This window comes from Erythrolamprus reginae, chromosome 1 (genome assembly GCF_031021105.1).
Source record: "Erythrolamprus reginae isolate rEryReg1 chromosome 1, rEryReg1.hap1, whole genome shotgun sequence".
Taxonomy (NCBI): Eukaryota; Metazoa; Chordata; class Lepidosauria; order Squamata; family Dipsadidae; genus Erythrolamprus; species Erythrolamprus reginae.
This window is the reverse complement of record NC_091950.1, coordinates 344091733-344114185: the sequence shown is the minus strand read 5'-3', so window position 1 is coordinate 344114185 and position 22453 is coordinate 344091733.

Here is a 22453-nt window from a genome sequence, read left to right as displayed (position 1 = left end):
GAAAAAATACAACTTTTTAAATTTCCAAATGTGAAATTGCTTCCACAAAGTTCCTATTTACCACCTCTAATCTATTATCCGTCCCTTCCAGCCTCTGCTCTATTTGCTCTGTTTTCCCCCGATCACTTTCATTCCCGTTTCATTATTAATTAATACTTCCTGAATTGTTCCCATTTTTTCATCTAATTTTTTCATCCAGTCATCTACCTTTCTTATGTCCCCCTTCACTTCCTGCATATTCTCTCTCATATCTTCATGGTGCCTGTCCATAGATTCCTGCATCTTAAACATCATTTCTTGTATTCCCATTAATGTGACCCTCCTGAGTCCTCGGAGGCTGATGGCATATAAATAACAACAACAACAACAACAACAACAACAATAATAATAATAATAATAATAATAATAATAATAATAATAATAATAATATTTTGCTGATTCATGGTAGAACTCACTTTCTATCATACTGTCTGTAGGATGCCCACAAGGGAGAGGGTTGTAGAGGTCCCCCCCCATTTTAGTAAACGTATTAATAGAATAGAATTTTTATTGGCCAAGTGTGATTGGACACACAAGGAATTTGTCTTGGTGCATATGCTCTCAACGTACATAAAATAAAATATACATTTGTCAAGAATCATGTGGTACAACACTTAATGATTGTCATAGGGGTCAAATAACCAATGAAGAAGCAATATTAATAAAAATCTTAGGATATACGCAACAAGTTACAGTCATACAGTCAACATGGGAGGAAATGGGTGATAGGAATAATGAGAAAAACTAGTAGAATAGAAGTGCAGATTTAGTAGAAAGTCTGACAGTTTTGAGGGAATTATTTGTTTAGTAGAGTGATGGCGTTCGGGAAAAAACTGTTCTTGTGTCTAGTTGTCTTGGTGTGCAGTACTCTGTAGCGACGTTTTGAGGGTAGGAGTTGAAACAATTTGTGTCCAGGATGCGAGGGGTCAGTAAATATTTTACCCGCCCTCTTTTTGGCTCGTGCAGTATTCAGGTCCTCAATGGAAGGCAGATTGGCAGCAATTGTTTTTTCTGCAATTCTGATTATCCTCTGAAGTCTGTGTCGGTCCTGTTGGGTTGCAGCACCAAACCAGACAGTTATAGAGTTATATATATATATATATATACAAGTTGTACTTGTCATCCTTATCATATCCCAAACTCTATTTCACTGTACAATATACAATTTGTGACTATGCACAATGTTTTAGGTCTCCAATCTATATAGAAGTTGTCACACTTAATTCCCTGTATTCTACCCGTTTCTGATTATAACACTTAACCCTCTTAAATTTCTATGTACAATTCATTCAATGCATTATTTTTAGTAAAATTTCTTTCCAATAATGTAAATAATGTCCATATAATGTACATACATCAAGCATGTATATTGTTATCGTTCTTTCACCAACATATAAAAGAAAAAGAAAATGCATTTTAATTCAGTCCACTAATAAATTTATAATAAATACATAATCTTATCCTTACTACCTATCCACCTATATAATCCGAAGTAACAGTAAATTAAACTAGACATATTTTAGATCAATTCCAATCTTCACTTATCAATTACAACCGTGGTTCTCAACCTTTCTAATGCCGTGACCCCTTAATACAGTTCTTCATGTTGTTGTGACTCCCAACCATAAGTCTAGCGCCAATTCTCCCAACAAAGCTTGAAGTTGATTGGCAGGAAGGTCAGAGCGACACTCCCATTATAAACGCCTGATTGGTCAGATTGTAAAAATATGTTTCAAGGCACCAGAATAGAAACTTCAGTTTCCTAACACCATAGGAAATTTGTCTTTTTCCATGGTCTTAGGTGACCCCTGTGAAATGGTTGTTCGACCCCCAAAGGGGTCCCAAACCCCAGGTTGAGAACCACTGAATTAGAACAATATAATAAATAAATGTATTTGTTATTATCTTATATATTCTTGGATTATGAAATTCCCTGTCAAGTATATTACCACACTTCACTACTTGCTCAGTCTCTATAATCCTACACTTCTATACATCTTCTTTTTCAAAGTGTCTCCCAAATGTTTTTTTACCTTGTCACTTTCCATTTATTCTTGAGTTCTCTTCTTCCTCATCCACTAACTTTCCATCACTTTCTCTTCTTTTCTTCACTTTCTGCTGTCCCTTTTGCCATGATTTTCTACCAGTCCTTCTTTTAAATCCTTCTGTAGAATGGTTTGCATTATAAATCAATCCTTCACCTCTCCTCCACTCTATGGCACTTTCAATGTCCATTCCTGCAACTTCCACTCCCACTGTCACCTTGCCACTTTTGCCTTCCAGGAGTCATTATTAAAGATGATAGGTCTTTAATATCTCCAATTCCACCAAAAGTCATCTACTTTTCTTTCTTCTTTCTCTCTTCTTCCTTTTAGATGTTAAAAATCCAACTGCTTTCCTTCACTTTCCACCACTTGTCCCAGCTGTTTTTCTCTTGACGCTTCCCTCTTCTTGTCACTCTGTCATGCCTCTGGATTGGCTCGATGAGCCAACTTTTTTTGTGACCAGATCCGGGGGGGGGTTCCTCTTGCGATCTGGGGATATTGCCTTTCTCCCCCAGTGCTTTGAGGTTTCCATTCTCTACCATTGCTCCCTCCAAGATCAGCTTCACCCATGGGCAGTGATGGGCTCCTACAGGAATGGTCGGGAACGCAGTTCCGGTAGCAAAATTTGGAGCTCCACCCCAGAGCCCCCAATTTGCATTGAAAGATGTTGAAACAAAATGCATAAGCCATGCCCTCAGTGTGGTAGTAAAAATGTTGGTAGCCCATCACTGCCTGTGGGCCTCCGAAAATCACAAAAACATGGCAACAGCTCACGGAGCTCCGTTTGCTGTTCTGCACCAGAAGTCTATTTTATTTATTTTCATAGAGATATTTATTCCAAAGGCTGTGAATCCTCATATTATTCTTGTCATTTACTCAGTCCAGCATGCAGCTCTATTCAGAATAATGCTTAGTGGATTCTTTCTACTTTACCCCCAGAGTTGGTTGGAATGCGGCAGTAGAAGATATAAATATAAATATGGTTACCTCATTGTGTTCATTATGCTTTCTACAGAATGATGTCCATTTTTTAATACCGTTTATATTTCTTATAATACACTTAACTGCATTATAACATTTGTAGATGATCTATTGTTACAACAATGCGTGGAAATATATTAAATGACTTCAAAATGCTTTTCATGTGAATTCATCTATAGAATTTCAAGCCTCATCCATCTGTGTCTCAAGCACAATTGAAGAAACCATATTTTCAACAATTGAGAAGCAATTTGGTGATGGAAATGTGCTTTATAACCTCTAAATGCCCTGGAATGGGAACAAAAGATTCATACTCTTTCATCCTCAATATTTAATGTAACACTGAGGTGTCTGTTGTAGAAATGTCAAAGCCCATTTAAATTCTACAAAATCTTGGCCTCAATAACAATCCAAAGGTCTTAGGTTAAGTATGTACTACATAAAAATAAAGCATTTCCCTTTATCGGGATTACAGTATGTTGCCTTTCCATTTCATTGAACGTTTTGTTGTAGTGGTATTAAGAAAGAAGTTTTACTTTCCTCATTTCACTTATCTTTTTGAACACATCTAATGTTGAGTTCAAATACTGAAGAAGCAGGAGACTGGCAGTGAGACTTCAACTCTATTGGTTAGAGTGAGCCAACATCAGCCGCTGCCTGCTTTTAGCAGGGGCTTAAATAGGGAGCCCTTTTAGGAAGGAGCCAATCAGAATTTCCCTGCTCCACTTCCTTGTTGGACTGGAGTGAAAACCTCCCAGCTTCACAGGACATAACATCCCTTCCCCTTTAGTTCAGTGCATTAATTAGCATAAGTAATCATCTAAATATGTAGGACATTTAACTGTTCTAGTTGACCTGTGCAGTTCAATCAGCTGAGGCTGGAGAGGATATGTTTTCTCTCTCTGGCTCCCTCTCTGGAACCTTCTGGAACAGTTCACCCAACATGTCAGATTCGGCCGAGCTGGACTCCTCACTGTCGAGGGGTGTCACCTCCGAATCAAAAGATAAGTGCACCAGCTCTCGGGAATTAGTTGTAGCTGTAAAGAGAATATTGTTAAGGGGTGGGCCTATTTCCCAGTCGGCGTTTAATAGCCAGAAGACCCATAGTTGTTCACATGACACCACCAGGTTCTCCCAACCCCAGGCCTATTGTGTATCATTTTGGGCTTGTTATTTTCAGGACTTTCCCAGGTAGCCACAGGGAACCTGCGGCGAAGTTTCTTGCGTATACTGGATTGTTTATTTCAAATGTTTTTATTTTTACCCTATTGAAACTTTCCTTCTCCTTTGAGTACCTTGAGTTTAACCTGTTGAGGACAGACAGGAATTTCTGGGCCATTAGAAGTTATGCAGGGCTTTTCCCTGTGGCTGTACTAGGGGTTATGTATTGTGTTGTTAAGAGTTTGTCTATGTGGGCCTGCCAATCTCCCAGACTGACCTGGCCTAGGGCCTCCTTGGTGGTCTTAACCATGCATTCCGCTAGGCCATTGCTGCTTGGCTTGAAGGGAGAAATCAGCATGTATTTGATTTCCAGAGTAGCTAGGAATTCTTTGAATGGTGTTGATGTTAGCTGTGGCCCATTGTCTGAAACTATTATATCTGGCAGCCCATGTGTAGCAAATCATTTTCTTATGACTCTAATGACTACCTCTGGTGTTGTGCTATGCATCCTTTCCACTTCAAACCATTCTGAATATGCATCAGCTACTATTAGAAATATTTGCCCATGAAATGGACCCACAAAATACATGTGTATGTGTGACCAAGGGGTCCTGGTTTGTTCCCATTCATAGACAGGAGATCTTGGGGGAAAAGCTCTAGATTCCTGACACGGCATATACCCCGTGATCCAGTCCTCTATGTGTTTGTCCATATTGGTCCACCACATAGATGAAGATAAACGTACAAGATAAAACAAATACAAAATCTTAAAAAACCCAAACATTAAAAAAGCCATTCATCCAAAATTCATCCAATACCACTAACATACTATCAGCTGGAGCAGTTGTGCAAAAGCTGATATGCAAATGTACAGAGCATCTTGATGTAGGGAGGAAAGAAAAGAGTTTTTGCATACTATGGGCTTTTTAAGCTGGTCTTGTTTCTCTTTTGATCAATTTATTTGGAGAGGAACCACCCTTATTTCCCTGAGTGAGTTAATTTATGCAAATAGCCAGATTGACTGAGGGCGTTCTTTTTTTTCACACATCAATCCACCAATGACAATTGACTAGTAGGCAACAATGGTGCTCTTATACATAGGTTGGTCACTAGGCATCAGCGTCTTTGTGATACTGAGTTATCAATAATCTTAACTTTAAAAAGGAAGTAAAACAGGAGTCAGGCATCAGCAACTAGAAGTCATCACATCCCTTGTTCTGAGATTCTTGAAGACTTCTTATAGCATGTACAGGGTGTATTTTTTACAACGCTAATTTTTAAGCAGGCTTTTAAAAAATGGACCACTCACTTTAGGCTGTTAGGGGCAACAAAAGAGATCAGGGATTTAGGAACACACCTCTCCTTATTTAAAGGTACTTAATGATAGGGATTGTTATTGTCAGAGTGTTTCCACTGTTTTGCATGCATTAAAACATGAACCTTGCTCAATTCAGTCCACGGAGTCCACCGAGAGGGGCGGCATACAAATCCAATAAATAAATAAATAAATAAATAGATAGATAGATAGATAGATGGATGGATGGATGGATGGATGGATGGATGGATGGATGGATGGACGGACGAATGAACGGACGGACGAACGAACGAACGAACGAATGAACGAACAAACAAACAAACACATAAATAAATAAATAAATAAATGTCTTGCTTTACCCAACCTCTCTGAAATCTGTTTGTTCTTCTATCATCATCATCATCATCATCCCCCCATCCTAATCCACTTCATCATCAACATCTACTTGCCCCTTCATTAACTCAAGGCACATATACTGGGGTCTCCTCTCATTTCTTTCCGATCCTTGGACTGAGAGATAATTGATGGCTCAACATTAGTTTCATGTTTGAGCAGCCACTTGATCAGTATCCTGAAAGGTTGATCAGGTCTTGTTGCTGAATCACAGTGCAATTTGTTTCCAGAATATCACATTTAAGCCCTTAAAAGGAGGATTTTCCAGTATGATACTGCAACACTGCTTTTATCATTCTTTTATAAAAGCCTGAGGGCACCATGGGTTTTGCTTTTGGATTTCCTTTTTACCTTTGCAGGAATTTGTCCACTCCCATGTCACAATTTATGGACAAAATGATAAAACAATGTTTTGTATCTAAATGCATCTCTTTAATTGCTCCACGCCTTTCCTACCAGCAAAAGAAAGCCAATTTAGGTCAACACATATAACATTAAAGCTTCCAACCAGTGCAGACGTTCACACAATATCTAATAAGCTATTAAGCTGCAGCATGAAACCACGTGCTTTTGTGTTTGCAGATTGGGGAGACTTTGATTTTTACAGTAGTGTGATTCTGACATTACTTTATATTATTATCTTATTTCCAGCCATTCTTATAAAGTGCACTATTCCTTCATGTACCTTCTCAAAGAACTCTATGCATCATAGTTGGTTTGATTTCTGGGGTGACTTGTGATCCCAATAAGAACAGTAATTATATTTTGCATTAGCTTAATAGGTTTGGAAAGGATCATGAATGCGATTCAGTGAAACAGATAATTAAGAGCTACAACCATCTGTGTTAGCTGAATACAAGACAACATTCAAACTGTAAATCAGCCATAAATGTCTCTTTGCTATTTTTTTTAAAAAAAGTTTTTGTTTTGCTGCAATCACCATGCCTGTAATATTTTGTTTTCTAGGCTGTTAAATGATGGCATGTACTGGCACAGAATGTGTTGGAGGAGGAACAATGGCCATTAATAGCTGAGCAGAAATAGGGTATTCCCCTGCTTCTAAAGATACTTAATTACATTATGTGTTAGTGTAAAAGTATGTAAATACGTTTAAAATCAGGTCAAAATATTTTTCCCGAAAACAACTTGGCAAAATGAAATGAAAATTGAAGAAAAGTGGGAATGAAAAGGATTTTTATCCCATTAGAATATTTGTCTGCAATATACCAGACTGGATTATTTGTCAGTCTATCTGTGACTGACAGTGATTCTCCAAATTCTCACTTGGTAATTTCTATTTTATGATTTTTGATTTAAACAATGAGGAAATGTCAAAATTTTGCTCTGTGGCCACCTGCATTCAAACTATTTGCTTTGAAATTGAACTAAAATCCTTTGTGGTGTGGAATTTCACCTCTTGTAAGTTTAAGTTCCTTGAAATAACTGTAAATAGTTGTCGATATTTATAGAATTTCCTAAATGTGCCTTCTAGTTGGTGTTGTATAGGAAACAATAGGCTGCCTTGCAAGGTAATCTCTAGAGTAGAGTAGAGTAGAGTAGAGTAGAGTAGAGTAGAATAGATTAGAATAGAATAGATTAGAGTAGAGTAGAGTAGAGTAGAGTAGAGTAGAGTAGAGTAGAGTAGAGTAGAGTAGAATAGAATACTAGCCCAATCATGTCAAACCTGACTGTTATTATCATTATTAGAAGAAATGCTATATGCATGGCACTGGTGCAACTAAGGCTAGTGACCCTGTCTATACCTTGCCCAAAATGCATCAGGTGAAAGGCATAATGAGGAGGTGCATGGGTCTATATCTAGGAATCTATTTACATGCATAACATTGGTATGTGAAAGATTTATTTTAAAAATGAAAAATATGAGGAGTACTAATGTAAATAATTAAAAAAAACATGATTAACCCATGAAATGAGATTTTTAAAAGTATGTATGTTGGGAATTTCTGAAACTGAGAGAAAGGGGGTGGATGTAATAGATCTAAATCAAAATGGCCTGATCCAGAAAAAATACAAGAATGGTGAGAAATTTAAAATATGGAATAATCATTTCATTTATATTTCATTGTATGAAAAATGAATTTTGGCAATAAAAAATGAAATTTGGGTGAAAAAGGAAACAAGTAAAATAAAAAAAGTAAAAAAAATTATTCCACAGCCTTAGCTGAATTTTTAAGCATAATCTTTGATAAATCTTTGAGGACCAGCTCCTTATCCAACTTAGGGTCACTAACCACAGTCATCCCTATCTTCAGAAAAGGGGATCCCAGCAATGTCAAATATTATAGATCAATCTCATTATGTTGCATCACCTGCAAAGTCATGGAATCAATCATAAACCAATCAATTTCCCTTCACTAAGAAACTAACAAACTATTCTTTAACAAACAATTTGGTTCAGGAAAAATTATCCTGTATTCTGCAACTCCTACACTGTAAAAACATATGGACCACACAACTCAATCAGGGTAAAGCAATAAACACAATTTACATAGACATTATATGAATCCTTCCCCCAAACTATTCCCACAGAACCAATATTGGATTTATTTATTTATTTGTTTGTTTGTTTGTTTTGTTTGTTTGTTTGTATGCCGCCTTTCTCCGAAGACTTTGAATGTCATCCCTCCTTTGAAGTGCTTATAGCCAACTGTCTGGAAGGTGCATTATTTCTTTAGCATTGTATTATTCTCAAGGGCTTACTGTCAATGGGGGGAAGGCATGAAGATTATGAATATTTATTTCTTTAGGGTTAGGGTTATATTCTATTTTGTATAACTATTTTTTTTACACAATTTAATTGCAACTGATTGTGAAGATTAATGGTGATGGTGATGGTGGTGATGATGATGATGATGATGATGATGGGATTCTATCTGACAAGGGGAAGTGGCCATACAACCAGGGGTGAAATTCAACAGGTTCTGACAGTTTCTGGAGACCAAGTAATGGACATTTTAATTAGTTCAGAGAATGGGAAAATACTACATATTGTGGGCCCCAGAGTATGGTTGGAATGGAGATTTTGAAGTGTCCTTCCCCTGCCATGCCCACCAAGCCACGTCCACAGAACTGGTAGGGAAAATGTTTGAATTTCACACATACATACATACATACATACATACATACATACATACATACATACATACATAAACAACCAAGGAAGTTGTTTGGAAGAATTCTGATAGAAAGTATGAGACATGACCATCAGCAACATTTTGGAACAATACTGTGGCTTTATTTCTGGCAGGAATTATGGGAGAAAAAATTTGCTCTTAATTAGATAATTAAGATATCTATGAATATCTATTAATTTAGAGGAAAAAATATGTTAAAGCCGTAGTGGCGCAGCAGGTAGAGTGCTGTACTGCAGGTCACTGAAGCTGACTGTAAATCTTTAGGTCAGCGGTTCAAATCTCATCACCGGCTCAAGGTTGACTCAGCCTTCCATCCTTCCGAGATGGGTAAAATGAGGACCCGGATTGTGGGGGCAATAGGCTGGCCCTGTTAAAAAGTGCTATTGCTAACATGTTGTAAGCTGCCCTGAGTCTAAGGAGAAGGGTGGCATAAAAATTGAATAAATAAAAAATAATAATAAAAAATAAATAAACTGAATAGATATGAATTACAGAACTTTTGGCCCAAAAGAATGGTATGTGATGAAAGTAGAGAATACATGAGAATAAATGAAACATTTAGCAAATCATTCAGTATAGAGTGAGCAGTCGGACACAGATGGCTAATACTTTCTTGATTGTTTAGTATACTTAGGGATAAATGTATAATTTATACCTGTAGAGATGTTAGAAATGTATTGGTTGGGGAAATGTACATTAAGTATTTTCATAGAGATAATCCCATATTGTTGACTAGGTGCCTAATGTTACAGATTTACAGCAAATGTTATATTGCATTATACACAGAATACATATCTGAAAATTGATATATGAATGACCAAGCAGTTGTGTTTGACAAAAAAACAATTGAGTGACCAATTGAAGGTTATATACATTGCTCAATAAATAAATAAATAAATAAAGGGAACACTTAAACAACAGAATATAACTTAACAACAATAAATCAAACTTCTGTGAAATCAAATTGTCCACTTAGGGAGCAACACTGACTGACAATCAATTTCACATGCTGTTGTGCACATTCAGCTTTGTACAGGACAAAGTATTCAATGAGAATATTTCATTCATTCAGATCTAGGATGCGTTCTTTGAGTGTTCCCTTTACTTTTCTGAGCAGTGTATAAATGATGAAAATCTAGAGCAAGGAGACGAATTGTGCATTTTAATAATATATTTACTAAAAATGCAAAAAATGGATGAAGAATTTTTAATGTCGATTGAAAAGATAGTGAATATTATATAGTGTGAGGAAAGAAATAAGATAAAATAGCTGTGAGTTATGAACTTGACCCTTTTGTTACGTGGAGATAAGAGTCATGTTGAAGAGGCAGAAAAATAAGTTGAATTCTAAGTTGATTCCTAAGAGGTCAGTAAGGGGCGAGTACAAGTGCACTAGAGTGCCTTCCGTCCCCTGTCCTATTGCTCTCCTATATCTCCTATACCTTTCTTCTATTCCTATATCTCTTCTTCTATTCTTTCATTGATATGTTCTATTACTATATTTTCTTTTCTATTCTTTCATAGATATATTTTATATATATATATGTCTAATTTTTTTTGCTGAATTTGAAAATTAAGGGAGACTAGGAAAGATATATTTCGGCCTTATTTTGGCCTCATCAGCTAGCCATACCCACTGGGACTTGAACCTGCAACCTTTGCCTTGTAAGGCAGAGAATTACCCTCTAGGCTACAGTATCCAATCCCTTCAGCTCTGCACCAGGGAAGGGTTACATATTTTTGTGTCGAATCACCCTGGTGTATTGAAGGAACATCACAGCTCCTTATTTGCCTTTCGGCCCAACTCAGGGCCATTTCCAAGGCAGTTAATTTTATTGATAGCCGACAATTCTATCTGTATGTGTCAATTTTTTTTTTTGCTGAATTTGAAATTCCACCAATTCCACCATATTTTTGTGTCGAATACATATATGTAGATTGTTCTGAGTTCGAGTTTTGCCCCGTGTAATATTGTAATATATATACACCCACTAAAACTCTCATTATGTATTGGACAAAATAAATAAATAAAAAATAAAATAAAATAATGGAGACTTCAAGAAGCATGTTGACAGTGAAGGGGTACCAAAATTTTGACAACCACACTGTGGGAGTGGCTTATGCAGGACACCCTGCATTTTCTTTCAACATCTTTCATTGCAAATTGGGTGCTCTAGGGTGGAGCTCCATTTTCACTACCCTACTTCATTCCCCCCTGTCTAGGCAGCAACCCACCCCTGCATGTTGAGTAAAAGATAGTTAGTTCAAGAATGAATGGTTTCTGAATTGGTTGAATATAGAAATGACTAACCACTTTGAAAGAAGAGTGTTGATGTGGTTTGATAACATGACACGAAAGAATGAAGATTGATTTGCAAAACATATGAAAAATGTGAAAAAGCCTGAGAGGAAAGGGAAGGAAAAACTATGAAAGTCATGGATGGATGGATTTGCAGTCTCAAGGAGAGGGAACAGGAAATGTAAAGAACCAAAGGCAATGAAAGTTCTGGCTCAGAACCTTCAGATAAAATAGAAGCAAGTTTGTTTTGCAAAGATTAGAAGAAATGACAAAATACAATAAACAGTATTGGTGTGAACCAGAATTATATATATTCCATTTCCCTTTTCATACCTCATGTTTTAAATTCCTTTTGCATATCCATTCATGCTTTTTTGTACAATGTGGTTTACCTCCAAAGAGAATAGCATGATGAGTAGGTTTGTATCCACTTTTATAGATGAGGATAATTTTCTTTTATTCTTATACAGTGGTGCCTTGTCTTATGAACTTAATTGGTTTCAGGACAAGGTTCGTAAGGTGAAACGTTTGTAAGACAAAACAATGTTTCCCATAGGAATCAATGGAAAAGTGATTAATACATGCAAGCCCAAAATTCACCCCTTTTGACAGCTGAAGCACCCGTTTTTGCGCTGCTGGGATTCCCCTGAGGCTCCCCTCCATGGGAAACCCCACCTCCAGACTTCCATGTTTTTGCAATGCTGCAGGGGAATCCCAGGAGGAGAATCCCAGCATCGCAAAAATGGGCGCTTCGCTGGCAACGGAAGTTCCAGAGGTGGGGTTTCCCAACAAGGGGAGCCTTCGCCTGGCAACGGAAGTCTGGAGGCGGGGCATCCCAGCGGTGGTGGTGGGTTCATAAGGTGAAAATAGTTTGGAAGAAGAGGCAAAAAAATCTTAAACCCCGGGTTTGTATCTCAAAAAGTTCGTATGACGAAGGGTTCATAAGACAAGGTATCACTGTATTCCTAAACATTATATTCTTATATTCCTAAACATTAAACATGTTCAGTTCACAAAAGTCTTAAAAATAAAATGTATTGAACCAAGAAAATGGCTCTCATCGACCAGGGTTGTGCTTCAGATAACATGTGAACATATGATCTCTTTCCAATTCAATAAATTAATAGCACAGGGGCAGATTTCTTCTATCAAACATTGTCTTCTCTGTGGCAATGCCTGCCCTTTGGAGGAGGTTCCCCCCTGGTACCCAGAGATACTTATCTTGACGACCTTCCAGAATTCCATGAAGTCACACCTCTCCCTCAATCATTGGTGCTGTGTAAGATGTGAGGTGAACCAATTCATGTGCAGCTGGCATAATATTGTTATTGGTTCATTAGTTAAAATGTGATGTTTTTTAAAAAAATTTGTAAGGAATTAGTTTGATGCTTTTAGTAAATTTAGTAGATATATATTAAATGATTGTTGTTAGCCATTGTATAAAAAAGGTCAGCCGTATAAATCTTTAAATAAATACAATAAACATATTTTCATCCTCCTACCAGGTTGTTTTAAGAATTACATTAAGTTCAATAAATCTATTCCTTAAGAAGCCACACTGTTTTTAGTGTTTTGACTAAGGTTTCTTCCAAGCAAGGGATTTAGAGCTCAATTGTTCATGCCGTTTTTACATTGGAAATTAACAAAATGTTATTCCTTCATCATAATCCTTTCATCCATGTTTCTTCTATCTTTTATTACATATTCCAATGTACCAATCACATCTCCTTGGTAAAGATTGTAAAAGCAACATGTTCCCCAGAATACATGAATTATCCTTAACAAATCCTTATTCATAGAAATATACGATACTTTTCCCCAGGATGTGTCCAAAGAAAACAGATGGGAAAGTAAAACAGAAGTACCAAACTGATCAGAGCACTGTAGTGGGAAACAAAAATACTCTATACCGATAGACAAATTGATAAGTCAACTAAGCAATGTAGTTTGGCGGGGCCATGGGACAGGGCCTTCTATGTTGCTGCCCCAGCTCTATGGAATCAACTCCCCCTTGATGTCTATACTACTCCCACCCTATTGGATTTTCATAAGGCCATGAGGCCCTGGCTTTGCCGGCAGGCCTGGAGGCCATGAATCAACAACTATCATGGCCAAATTGTATGAATGTCATGTATGCATGTTGACGGGTTAGCTTATTAGGGCCTTTAAAATAAGGTTTTATAGTTTAGATTTTATATTTGACTTCTTTTTATTGTTTTTGTAATTTATATTGTTGTAAGCCGCCCTGAATCCTTCAAACAAACAAACAAACAAACACACACACACACACACACACACACACAAACAAACACACAAACAAATGTTTTCAATAGCATTTTCATTTTCTTAGGCCTACCCGCTTATATTCTCTAGGTTACAGGTGATATTGTCCTGATGATATTTTCTATCCCACAGCTTCCCCTGTGCTTATTGGCATCAGAGATGCAAATCCAAGCTTTCCAGCTAGAGCACTCATATACATGATGCTCAGTGGTGATGAATGGAGGTGAAAGATAGGAGACAAAGTGTTAGGGAAGAGGAAGGATCTATATGCAAGAACTTATGGATCCCATTATTGAATTAGTCACACCAGTCACAGGTTCCCTATTTCTGATTTAAAAGACTATTCCTATGGAGACAAAATCAGTTCACCATCTTCAAATGTTACTTGATTGGATTTCTGCTTATTATGAGTTAGCAGTTAGGCTCCTGCCCATCTAGCAGTTTGAAACTATGCAAACACGAGTAGATAAATAGGTACCACTTCAAAGGGAACAAAGTTGTCTGTGTCTTGGCATATTCCATGTATAACCATGGAAGTCTTTGAACAATGCTGCTTCCATTGGCTGAGTAATGGAAATTGAGCACGACTCTGTAGAGTTGGATATGACTGGCAGGGGAAACTTTACCTTAGTTAGGCTGAATTTTCAGACAGTAAAATATAAAATTAAAATTAAAACAAATCTATTCATTGCCAAAGCAAATATCAGATAGAAATGGCCCAGCCTGCTCAAAAGAAGAGGCCCAACATTCTCTTACTAAGGGTGGGAACGGATTCTCAGGAAATAATCCAGGATAATATCTATCCCTGTGTAACAATCCCAGTTTTTGCTAAAATCATTAGGATTATGGTTTCCAAGCTTTTTAAAAAATTACTCTAAATTTTTGAATTTCTTATGACTTTGGTAATTGATTCCAGTTCTGCTTAACTTGATTAAACCTGATGCTTATTAATATGAATCCTATGTCAATCCTATCCAATCCAAAAGAAATCTAGATATAAGTTGTCTAAAAGAACTCAGAAATCTGTCAGCAGGATCATTTTCTCAGCACTGAACAGAATGGGACCCAGTAGCTTACAAAAGGAGGACTGAATTTGAAAATAGATCAGATCTGGGTTGAGAAAGATTATAGAAGGATATTAACGCATTAATCGAGTTGAAAGGGACCTTGCAGATCATCTAGTCCAACTCCTGCCCAAGCAGGAGACCCTACACCTGCCTCTACCTCGGACAGAACTCGCAACCTCCTGAATGTGAGGAAAGAACTCTACCTCTATTATAATAATACAACCAAGGAAAAAGCAATTGAGCAGTAGTTCAGAATGCTGGCCATTACTCTGTTCTAAGCCCCACTCTCCTAGTCCCAGATACAATTTGTCTTATCCTTCTAGGGATATACATATTCCAAGGACGTGCAAACAAAATACAAGGAGGGCAGAAACACATACATATGCACAAGAAATAAATAGAGATGTATTGGTGGCTTCTGCTAATAAAGGAAAAATCAAGAAACCATGCTCCTACATACTTTCTCTCCCTTATTTTATATTAGCAAATAGTTCTGGATTTTGTTACATCATTTCTAATTTCTTATTTTATATTAGCAAATAGTTTTGGGTTTTCTTACATGGTTTCTTAACAAATGAACTATATACTTTTCTGTCCCCATGCTCAATGTGTACCAAGTAAAAGCGTATAAACAAACTAGTAATAGTAATAATTACAGCAACAACTTTAGAAATGCCCATTCTTCTGAGAGAAGAAAAAATTAAGTAAACATTTACTTCAGTTTATTGCTTAAACAGAATCAATTTGTGCTCAAATATAACCTGGAAAAGTACTCCTAAGTGCTTTGTGTTTCTCTCATTTTCTCTCATTTCTCTCATTGTTTTTCTGTCATCACACGATACCCCAAAACTCTCTTTCGTGACAGGGACCAGCTAGGAGTATTCAGTTACAGAGTTGCTGGATTAACTGCTGCCTGAGGAGCTTCAAGCAGAGGATATAGGGCTATTCCTATAGATGACAAGTATGTGGCAAGGGCTCATTGTGTGGAGAAGACAACAGAGCAAGAAAAAAATATATTTGCCTTTGCAAATGAGCAAAACTGGGACTGCTTCTGTTTAAGTAAACCCTGCTGTTCTGTTCACATTTACTCTACACTTGTACTGTTCCCAGGTCTCTTTGACACAGACTAAAAAAATGTTGTTTTTAACTACTGTAAGTGGGTTTTTTTGAATACCTATTGCATTAGTATATGTGAACATGCTTGATCATAAACAAATGAAAAATGAAATTAAAAATTAATGTTTATTTATTTATTTTGCTCAGAAAAGCCCCCCCCCCAGCTGTTTGCTATTATGTTCGCTTTATATATAGACTAGGCCGTGAGTTCCAAATTATATCCTTGTTTTTATACAATGGATTTGTTGCATAAAACTAGTTGTTTAGTTATCATGTACTTACTTTTCTGTTACTTCAACTCATTTTTCAACAGGGTGCATATTGTAAAGTCATTTTGGGTTACTGTGCCATGAAGTAAGCTAATATGTGCCATTGCACATACCATATCATCACATATCACATATCATATCATCCATGCAATCAATAAATCAATATATCACTGCTGTGATATATTGATTGCATGGATGAGCATTGAGTACAGATTCGAACATGGTCTGTTTCAGGGCCCCATCACACACATATAGATGCAGCCTGTGATTGTTATGCAAGTGGAATATGAAGAAGAACATGATAACCAAACAACTAGCCATATGCATGAAATCCATTCTAAAAACAAGGATGTAATTTGGTACTTGCAGCCTGCCTAGTCTATATATAAAGCGAACATAATTGCAAAGAGCCTGTTACCTTTTTCTGAAAAATATAAATAAATAAAAAGTAAGTACAGTATATGACACCCAGACCACTAGTTTTATGCAAGAAATCCATTGTACTAAAAGCAGGGATGTAATTTGGAACTTGCAGCCTGGTCTATATATAAAGCGAACATAATAGCAAACAGCTGGGGGGGGGGGGGCTTTTCTGAGCAAAATAAATAAATAAACATTAATTTTAAATTTTATTTTTTATTTATTTATGATCAAGCATGTTCACATATAGTTTACTAATGTAATAGGAATTCAACACACACAAAACACTTACAGCTAAAATCAACCTTTTTCTTAGTCTGGGTCAAATAGACCCAGGAACAGTATAAGTGTATAGTCATTGCGTCCAGCAAAAACTAAGCAACAAAAAACAAAAGCAAAAAACACTCATAGAAAGTGAAAAATACTCGGAGAGTTAACTGGTAGAATTAGCAGTTGTTTATTCGGCTAGAGTTGACAGGGTTAACGCAAACAAAAGCAGTGACTCCCTGTCCAAACAGGGTCGCAACTGGTGCACAAGGCGGTCCTGTGCAAATGCCCTCCTCGCCATAGCTGAAAGATGGTGCTCTAATGTTAGCTGTGGATCGAGGAGGTCGCCCAAGTTGCCAACCCTCTCTGAGGGGGTCAGTGATTCCACACACACACCCAGGGTAATGGATGGACAGATGGGATTGTCCTTGGGAGGCAAAACCCACAGCCACTCCGTCTTGTCAGGGTTGAGTTTGAGCCTGTTGACACCCACACCAGCTGTTTCTTCCCCATAAGTGGGGAAGAAACAGCTGGGGTTTGTTCCAGATGTGTGCATGCACAGAGCTGTCAGGAGAGAACAACTGAGAAACAGAGGCAGACTTGGGAAGAAAGGCGCACCTGGATACCAAATGGTCCCTTCCTGCCTGGGGAATAAATAGAAGCAAAAGGGAAGTGGTGGCTGCAGAGGAAAACAGTTTCTATTTTTGGGGGGGGGGGATGATTTGCTTATTGTGGTTTGAGACGTCTTGCCAGGAATTAATTTAAAGGTTTGCGACTGGAAGCGCTCAGCCTGGCAATTATCCAAAGACTGATAAGGTCTGTTATTGCAAGTAATCCTTGCAAGGATTATTGCCTGGGTTTTTTCTGTGTGTGAATGCCATGAATTTGCAGTAGTTAAATAAAGAGGTTTTTTTCGTGACAAGGCATCTATTTCTTGGTTCTGCTAAGGCTGGGTCAGAACACCTTGGACTTGGCTTGACCACTCTTATGTTCCCTGCTTTGGACTGGAACGTGTTTAAGGTCAGCCTGCTAAACTTTGTGGGAGATGTTTCTCTACAGGTAGTCCTCACTTAATGACAATTCATTGAAGATAGCACTTTAAAAAGTGACTTATGAATAGCCTTCACATCTGTGATCATTGAGCATCCCCAGAATTAAAATATGAGCATTTGGTAACTAGCTCACACTTATGACAGTTGCAGTATCCTGCAGTCACTTCATCATAGTTTGAAAAGGCTTCTGATAAGCAAAAGAAGTCAATGAGGAAGTTGGCAGGAGGTTGCCAGTCATGTGATGACTCATTTAATGACTGCAAATGATTTGCTTACCAATTATGGCAAAAAAAGGTAGTGAGTTTGGGTACAGTGGTGTGAAACTTCAAATACCAATCCTATCAGTTAATGGTGAATTTTGCAATCTTTGTGGTTGTAAGGATAGGATTACCTATATTCTCTCTCTGTGTGTGAATTTATACTGAGCTTTTCTTTGTTTATTAACACTAAGTTGTGCAACCACTTGTGGGTGTGGGTGTGAGTGTGTAAATGTGTGTTTGTGTGTGTTGGCCTGAGATAGGACACCCTCAAAGAACCTGTAGCATGTTTGATAGCAACATTTTCTACTCCTTTTTTTCCCCCTTTCCCCCTTTCAATACTTTGGAGAGAATTTAAGAGGCTTCTCTTGAGAAATAAAATGTGTGTCTGAAGTTGTAGTAGGCTTTGGGCAATGTACAATAAAAAAATCATGCAATGGTGTAATTTAACAAAATACATCAATGGCACCTATTTAAATCATTTAAGATTTGCAGATGATGATGGTCTCTTCTCACAAGAGCCAGAAGAGCTACAAAGACACATACAAGAGCAGCACAAAGCAGGAGAACTATTTGGTTTAAAAATAAACCTGAAGAAGAGCTGGGTTATATTTAACAAATTCTCCAAAGAAAGAAAAAAATACATATCTGAAGACGTAGTAGACCACTGATGTTCATCCATCCTGTTTGAAGAGGACCTTAATATCTAATGGGTTGTGGGCTGCACACGATGTGTCCGCAGGTGGCTGGTAATTTATTTATTTATTTATTTGTTTGTTTGTTTGTTTGTTTGTTTGTTTGTTTCTTTGTTTCTTTGTTTCTTTGTTTATTTACTGGATTTGTATGCCGCCCCTTTCCGGAGACTCGGGGCGGCTAACAGCAACAATAAAGCAGTGTACAATAGTAGTCTGATGTTAGAAACAATTAAAAACCCATTAATATAAAAAACCAAACATACATACATACATACATACCATGCATAGAATTGTAAAGGCCTAGGGGGAAGAGGGTCTCAATTCCCCCATGCCTGACGGCAGAGGCGGGTTTTTAGCAGCTTACAAAAGGCAAGGAGGGTGGGGGCAATTCTAATCTTTGGGGAGAGTTGATTCCAGAGGGTCAGGGCTGCCACAGAGAAGGCTCTTCCCCTGGGTCCCGGCAAGCGACATTCTTTAGTTGATGGGATCCGGAGAAGATCCATATAGGCATGAAATGTTCTGCCACATGTTGGGCAAACATGTGTGGGCACCATTGTAGCAGCATTTGAGATCTGGCTTTGCAGAGTGCTCACTTCTCTTCTGCTATGAATGTTCTTCTTGCCACAGATGTCTGCCAGTCTTGGCAGATCAGCATGCTCCATGTTGGTCAATCATGTGCCAGGGTTTCCCAGAAGGTGGTGTCGATATCAAAGGACTTAAAGGAGGCTTTCAACATGTCTTTGTATTGCTTCCTTTGTCCCCCATGCAATTGGTTTCCTTTAGACAGCTCACCATAGAGGAGCTGTTTAGGGATGCGATGGTCTTGCATCCTAGCAACATGGCCTGCTCGTTACACCACTACAAATACCATGGCCAATGAATCTCAATGGAAGGTGATACAATAAAGAAAATTGAATGGCATGTTAAATGTTGTTGGAAGGCATTCAGCAAGTTGGACATAATTTTCAAGAACAACCTCCCCCTATGCCTGAAGCGAAATGTGTATGGTATCTGCTCTATGTTCTTTCAAGGATTGCTGGCGGGTCACAACATGCTAACATATGCCAGTAAAACATGTTCACAAGCCTCACAATTGATACAAAAGCTGTGAGTGGCACAGAAAGGTACATGATAGACATTACAAATGAGATAGAAAACCTCCTTCAACCTTGAAGGTTGAAGGGACAAGAGGAAACTGAATATTACAAAGTCTGGGATAAGGTCTAAATATATTATATAGAACTAAACAGCCAAAAATTGTAAATAATAGGAAAATATAAGTATATGTTTCTTTGTATGATATGATTTGCAAAGGTTTTTCTTCAGAAACATCTGATAAGAGCAGAGCGGTAATAGCGCCTATTTTTTGTTGTATGTTTGTTGTTCTTTTTATGAATGTTGATGACTTGTTTTGTCTTAATTAAAAAAAAAACCCAAGATGAGATAGAAAGGCTCACACATGGACTAGAGAACAAACAAAAGTATACGATACCATTAAGAGATTAAAAGAATTGAAATGGAAATTGGCTGTTCACATAGCAACAAAAATTGATGCAGGTGTGCCAATGCAGTCATAGAATGGATCCCACTTGATAAAAAGCATCCATGAAAGAGACCTAAAACAAGATGGATCAATGACACCAGCAAGAATTACAGGCCCAATTGGTAAAAAGCTCTAGGTGGTATAGATTGGAAACACACGGTTTTTCTCCTGCAATGGATGACAATGGCTAAGATGATGATGATGATGATGATGATCTGATAACATTTGTAATTCCCCCAACTCCACCTTACCCATAACCCCCTTTTAAAAATGGCACTGCCTACTATAGTGATTCTAAGCTATCATTAGCCACAACCTCTGGGGTGAAGGAAGGAAGGAAAGAAGGGAGGGAGGGAAGGAAGGAGCGAGCAAGCGAGCAAGCGAGCAAGCAAGCAAGCAAGCAAGCAAGCAAGCAAGCAAGCAAGCAAGCAAGCAAGCAAGCAAGCAAGCAAGCAAGCAAGCAAGCAAGCAAGCAAGCAAGCAAGCAAGCAAGCAAGCAAGCAAGCAAGCAAGCAAGGAGCCTTTGTTTAATATCCAATACTAATCTAATAAAAATTGTTCTCCCGCTCTGTAATTCCCCCATATATGATTTCACATATTCATTCAATACACTTCAAATGTTTGATATTCACATTTTTGTCATGTGATTCTATATGGAAAATGGTTTTTGGACTGCTTTTTGTGTATTTTATGCTTTTGCACATGGATAAATAATGATTTTAATACACTGGCAGTGTCTATTATTCTGCAACTGAACCAATAAAAATAACTATAGCCACCTCACCTGTATTATAACCAAGAATCACATTATTTTTAAAAGAATTTCAGCAGAGGGACACCATTGTCATAAACAGACAAGGTGGGAGAGAAGGTGCTTCCTCTTTCTAACTGAAACCTCAACAAATCATTATTAAAATGTATTATCAACCCCAGTTGATAAGTGGAACTAGAAAAAAGAATTCCTGTGAAATAAATGGAAGTTGTCCATTTTTTGTGCTAATTGTTGTAGAGGAACACACTTAACCGAGATCCTGAGGATAATGATGGGAACTCTAATCCAAACTACCCAGAGGTGTGTGTGTGTATGTGTGGGAAAGAGATATTGATCTCAAAAGAGTCTTGGAGATAAACAGAAGCAAGCCAGCCTATCTTTTTCATTTTACTGATTTTTTTATCTGTCAGAGTAAGTTTGTTCTCTTCATTGTTCTGCACCAGGTACCTGCCAAAAAGTGACAGGAAAGACATAAAATTCAGTTTCTACATTGCAAAGGAAATGTCGTAGTCAAAGTTACCAGACTCAATGCAATGCTGTATCCAAAATCAAAGCATAGAATGAAGATATTTGAACGAAGATATTCCAGTTTCAAGGAATTTGGGAACCCAGTGCTATGCCAAGTATGGAGCCCACCCTCATATTGCGGCAGCACGTGGTTTCTGTAAAATGAGATATTACAAAGAACCAGAGCTACAATTTAAAGCTGTTTGTAGAAGAAACCTATTGGATACAAAATAATAGGGTTTTTCTGTTTGTGTATCAATTTTTGCTTCAAAAAGCGGCCCACTTTCCTAGGCAGAGAAAAACTACTTTTATTTCTGGAATGCTATTTCTTTTGCCTTCTGTCTTCTACACCTCTACAAAATTATTGTAGCAATTGCCTGTTACAGCTGTACAAAGAAAACAGAAAAAAAAATCACATCACAACAAGATCTTTCTTAGATCTAGAAATAATATCTCAATATTATTTATAAAGAGCCGGGGTGGCGCAGCTGGTAGAGTGCTGTACTGCAGGCCACTGAAGCTGACTGTAGATCTATAGGTCAGAGGTTCAAATCTCATCACCAGCTGAAGTTTGACTCAGCCTTTCATCCTTCTGAGGTGGGTAAAATGAGGACCCGGATTGTGGGGGAAATATGCTGGCTCTGTTGAAAAGTGCTATTGCTAACATGTTGTAAGCCACCCTGAGTCTAAGGAGAAGGATGGCATAAAAATTGAATAAATAAATAAATAAATAAATAAATAAATAAATAAATAAATAAATAAATAAATAAACAAACAAACAAACAAACAAACAAACAAACAAACAAACAAACAAACA